This window comes from Vigna unguiculata, unplaced genomic scaffold (assembly GCF_037176805.1).
Source record: "Vigna unguiculata cultivar grain cowpea cultivar isolate G323 ecotype 2 unplaced genomic scaffold, ASM3717680v1 ptg000387l, whole genome shotgun sequence".
Taxonomy (NCBI): Eukaryota; Viridiplantae; Streptophyta; class Magnoliopsida; order Fabales; family Fabaceae; genus Vigna; species Vigna unguiculata.
In genome coordinates, this window is record NW_028197022.1 from 1 (window position 1) to 5,812 (window position 5,812).

Here is a 5,812-nt window from a genome sequence, read left to right on the forward strand (position 1 = left end):
ATTGAATAAGATCTCTCTGCCCTTCTGTAAGCGACTATCCCATCCCGTTCCTTTCTCTTTATTTTCTTGATTGAAATGTCTCCTTCCTGCCCTTAGAATATCTTACTAGCCTAGGGAAATTATAATGGAGGGAATAGCTTGAAGCTTCTTAAGCTCACCCTATTTTTAATAGAAAAGAAAAAACTAAACAAGCAACGGCTAATTGAGACTCTTATAGATTAGCGCAAAAAAATAGATATTTAGAAAGAGTTTCTTTGTTGTTGTTTAGTTAAGCCTCCCGGACTATCAAGCAACAAGGAAGAAACCCCGGTAGATTAAAGTATATACTACCGCTACAGACAACAAGCAAGAGCTTTCAATTCGATCAGAGAGTTCTATCTGAGAGTGAGAAAGACTTTATTCCTTATTCAATACCCAACCCTTAAAAAAGGTATATTATGTTTATCCTTGTGAAATGCGCCCTTACTACTTACACTTAACACTAACAAAATCTTCAATTGAAATAAAGCTCCTCAAGGATAAAAACCCTCGGTAAACCGCGCTACGACCCCGCAAGGCACTACTGTAGCACTCATTGGCCCCTAGATTTATGTCTCAACTATCAGAGCTTTCATTCCAGATCAGATTCAGATTACGTGTTGTGTTATATACGCAATTATATGTTGCTGGTTCGGTAAGGCTCCAAGTAGTATTCCCTCTCCCCTCGTACCAACGCTAGTTGCAGTCGCTAACCTCTGGGTCGTAGAGCTGTTTCCGGAATTCTAGGAGGGGTAAATGACCTTTGGTCTTTCTTGTCACGAGCTGGGCTCGAACCAGCGCTTTCCAGATTAAGAATCCGATTTCCAACCTTCTGATCGTGACTTTTGTTAACCCGGTTCGTCCTTCTCGTCTTACTATAAGGACTACATCCGGGCCGCCTAATAAATGTCTTTTTTTTAAGGTGCCTATAGAAACTGTTGGATATAGGAGACAGCTTGTAGATAATAAGGGCTCATTATGCCCAGCTCGAGGAGGGAGTTGTATATGTTTTCCAGTACTGGAAAATCTTCAACGTCCCCATGCAGGTGGTCGGCTACCTGCTGAATAGTCACCCCCCGGGCAACGGTACACCTGTGAAACGCAAGAGAGTCTCGAGTTTCGTGGAAATGAGCTCCTTAAACGGAATCAAAAGCAAAGTCGGACGTGAATCAGTAACCGTTGTTGGTGTTTGCCGGTGATTGGTCTTTAACGGATGCAACTATTGGTGGTTGTTCTGCTGCAACCGAATCAACAGGATCTACTGTTGCAAGCAGGGTGGCTTTGTGGGAAAAAAGGCTTTGAAAGCGGATGCAATTGAAAGAAAAGAGAGTGACAAAACTGACGGGAATAAGGTTAAGCCAGACCTGACCCGAGGGTGACGGAGATTAGTGTGCTACCTTTTTGGGTAGCAATTAGTTAGAGAACGTGGGCAGCATTGGCTTAGGAAAGGGCGGGTTTCGGTCTGGGTGGTTTACTAAAGGTAAGGGCATTATGTAGCAAAGTGGACTTACCATTGCTATTATAAACTAAAAGAAAAGGGTTGTTCTCCTAACTAAGATTCCTTTCCTAGCCTATTCAATGTGGTCATGTAATATAATTCAATGGGAAGAGGATAGAGTACCGAGTACGAGAGCCAGTTAGTTGCTAACCGGAAGAGAAGGGAATCGCATAATTTCATCCCATTTGGTTTGGTTGGCTAGCGAGTGAGGCGCAGATGGGCTTATGACCTCGAAGCTCCAGCTTACTTCGCTTCGGGGTTTAGCTATGAACCGTAACTTCAATCGATCGGTCTCGCCTGGCCAGTAAGAAGCTTGACCGGGCAAATGCAGAATCATCATAGGTAAGAAGCACAACACCATGTTCCCTCTTTCCTGTCGCAACTAGTCCCCTTCTTCTGTGAGCTAGGTCCACGGTTGCTACTTCTCTCGTCTCTGGAAAAGGGAAAAAAACGAAACTATATGGTCAGTCACTTCGGGCTACTTTTTGGGGATCGTGATACTCGGGCTTATGAATGGAAGGAAATCCCCTCTCCAAGTGTGTTACTCTTTAGTTAGGGGAAAATCCCGGCCTGGGCCTTCGCGTCCGCCCTGTATTCTGCTTCAGCACTAGAACGAGCAACCAAACTCCGTTTTTGACTTTCAAAAGAAGTGACGAGATTTCAACCCACCAACTGAACCCTTTGCGGTAGCCGGTGTCGGCTAGCAAGTTTTGGTAACACAGGTATGGCTCCGTCCGAGGATCGGTTATTGCGTAGGTAGTGAGTAGATGAATTGACGGTCCGGCCCTAATTCCAGCGAGGAGCGACTCATTGGAGCTTCGTTCACGTCAGGGTCCGGGGTAGGCGTTTCTTTTCATCGATATTGGGTTGGTGGTCCGTCAGGAAAGCCGGGTGTGGCGATCCGATCAACGAAAATAAATCCTGAAATAACATAGATAACAATATAAATCGTTCAGTAAGTACGCTAATCTTGACAGTTTTTGGAGAAGCGTCTGTTCACTGGCCCTTTGAATGGAATCTGGAGATGTAGTTGCGTGTAGTTAACTTTTTTCTTCGAGATTGGCTTGGTCTTCAGGCAGTCTCCTATATCAAAGAAAATAGTAAGAGAAAGAAGAAGCAAGGCCCTTAGACTTAAGTATAAGGAAGGGTGAGTACCCCCATAGGGCTCTGTTATATCATTTGAATTACTCAAAAATCTCACTTTTTTGAGTTCATATTATGTCGGAATTCAACTTCGTAGAATTCCTAACCAAAGGAGACATTCTCTTTTATTGGCTTTTCCTGTGTATCCAGGGGCTATTCCTACTATATATCTTTCTAGCCTTGTATATGCATCGTAAAGATCGAAAAGAACTGGAAAGGATTGCATTTGAGAAAGAAGGGGTGGATATCTATTTCAAATATTCTTGGAGGGGCGTAGAACTCAATATACGGCACCGTCATGGAAGCCAGCCCCTCGTAAGGATCAACCTCATGGGTAAGGATAAGGTGACGAGACTTTCTCAATTCGAGATGTTAGAAGGTGCAAAATCAATGGGTGCCGGAGCTGCTACAATTGCTTCAGCGGGAGCTGCTGTAGGTATTGGAAACGTATTCAGTTCATTAATTCATTCCGTGGCAAGAAATCCATCATTGGCAAAACAGTTATTCGGATATGCAATCCTGGGCTTTGCTCTAACCGAGGCTATTGCCTTGTTCGCATTAATGATGGCCTTTTTGATTCTCTTTGTTTTCTAAGTTTCTCCTTTTGAAAGGTGTAGTCTCTCCTACCTGAAGAGGACGAGGCCCCCGGAAATGGGGGGAAGGGGATAAAGGAGAACCCTCCAATCCCTCATTAGGGAACACCTGTAAGATGAGTCTGCCGCTTTCTTTCATAACAGAGCCGGGAATAACGGCTGGCATAGAAGTCTCTCGCACGCAAGGAGATGCATTTCTGGTACTGGACAAGCTCTTAGGGAATAATCTCTTTCTTATTTATTCCTTTTTTCCCATGACGACTAGGAACGGGCAAATCAAAAATTTCACTTCGAATTTCGGACCTCAACATCCTGCTGCTCATGGTGTTTCACGATCAGTATTGGAAATGAACGGAGAAGTGGTGGAACGTGCGGAACCACATATTGGATCACTCCAGTGCGGCACGAAGCCGCTGACGCCGAGTCGGCTCCTATGCCGCTAGCTATGCCCTGCTTGCTTGGTCCCCGGCACGGTGGAGGTCCCGTAGCGCGTCATGAGCACCGGGCTAAGGGGCGGTTGAGCAACTCAAGCGAACCGCCCTACCTTACTACAACATAAGGACAGAAGGGAGAAGGTTGTGAAGGTGGCCTCGTTATCCACACCTCCGGTCAGATGAATGGAGGACCGACCCGGGTTTTCATGAGCGTTGGCGGGTCCTGGAGTGCCTGTCAAGGGCGCTAGCGCATACCCGGGGTGATCATCACCACCTGCACCTCACATCTCGGCACAGCGGAACGTGTAACCCGCCTGCTGTCTCATTCAACTACATTTGTTCCTGTAATCCATAGCCTAACAGAACGCAGCAGCGAGGGACAACCCGCCCATACAGCCAGCGGGGAGGATGGCACTACTGGCAAAGACCGTCCGGCGAAAACGCCGCAGGCGCGAAGCGTGGTAGGCCTGTGCCGGGGGAGCATAGCATAGGTAGGAAAGGGAGCCAGGACGGTGGAAGAGCCAGGGGGGGCCGGGTCATTTGACGGAAATGGAAGGCTTTTCCCCTATTAGAGAAGGCCCTCTGAAGTCAAGGGGAAGTGCATGAATTCTTGGAAAAAGAGGAGCAAGCCTATAAAAATGAATGAAAGTGAATAGATAGAGTCAACGGTACGACAGACAGCGCTGCCTACACGCGAATTAGCTTCCGAGGTCGAGCAGTCTCAATTTCACTACAGGATTTGCGAATGAATGCTGGGCTGGGCACCTCGAATGGCGTGAGCCGCATGCGGGGAGACCCGCACGTACGGTTTTTAGGGGGATCTGGTCGAAAGACCGGCCGGCGCCCACCCGACTAGAGGGACTGAGAAATTAATAGAGTACAAAACTTATCTTCAAGCTTTACCTTATTCTGATCGTTTAGAGGGCGATCGCGGAGTCACTGAATGAAGTCCTCCGTTTCTTTCGGAGGTGCGTGCTGACCCGCAGCGAGGCAGAGATGACTAAGTTACATATGGAATATGGCGACGACAACAGCATGTCGTAGAAGGAGATAACAGGTGGAGCCAACGATCCGCTAAGACTAACGTATCTACAACTCCATCCCCGAGCGGCAGTCAAACGGAGGCGTGAATGCAAGATGCCAGCGGAATGATCGGCCGGACAGAGGCTAGGGCTGCTTCCTTCCCACCGCGTCCTTCCTTGTGTGTCGGAGATATAAAGCGAGTGCACCGGAAAAGAACGGGAACTGGGTCGATCTATTCTATGGCGAAGCATCCGAAGCATAACTGCACACTCACACGATCTTTGCCGAGAGATAGGAGCATTCGGTGGAACCGGTGAACTACACTTGCTTCTGGATAGATGTGTGGGAACAGAGGGCTCGTGGTACCTGCTGCCCACCCTTCCTCCTCTGCTTTGAGAACCGTGTGAACGGAGAGTGGGCAGAAGGGAAGGAGGTCCTCATACGGAGTCGCACACTTACTTGAGCAGTGCGGAAGACTGGGGAATGGGTTGAGTAAACTCCCCTGGGGCCGGAAAAATAACAGACGAAGCTTTACTTAGATAGGGCTTTTATTGGTCTTTTTTTTTTCTTAGTGATTGGAAGGGAGGGCGCCTGGGTATGTTACAAAGGGGAAGGCAGGGGTAGTACTTCGAATGGCGAAACGAAGGGCTAAATAGCGCCAGTGATTCTCTGAGCCGGTCTGGATTTTCAACGCCTCGGGAAACTGGTCGAGATAGATTAGATGACAGCACCCTTTTCCTCTCTTCCTTACCGGGAGGGCAATCTTATGGCCTTCACCTCCCGCCCGGCCCGGAAATAGAACCCAGCCCCCCCTTCTGATCCATTCATTTCTGCAAGCAGGGGGGATCCAGAGCTAATCCTCCCGTCTATTGCATAACCTAAAAAAGCTAGAAGCAAAGTACCTAGGTGCGCTCCGCCCGGTGACTAAGAAATTGGTTTGCGCTTTGAAGTGATGAGGTCGCAAAGAGGGAAGTAGGGCGACGAAAGAAAGGCTTTCCCTCCCTAAAAAAAAAGGCGACCAGCTTTCAATACTAGTTGTTACGTTACGCTGCCATTTTTCCAATATCATTGAATAGCATGGCCTGCCTGGGCTAAGGTAACTC

The 5,812-nt window shown here is 47.7% G+C and overlaps 1 pseudogene; it reads right to left on the reverse strand.

Annotated features, from left to right (window-relative positions):
* Window positions 1-4,590: 4,590 nt before the first annotated feature.
* On the reverse strand, window positions 4,591-5,537 carry LOC146873806 (uncharacterized; annotated as a pseudogene).
* Window positions 5,538-5,812: the final 275 nt, after the last annotated feature.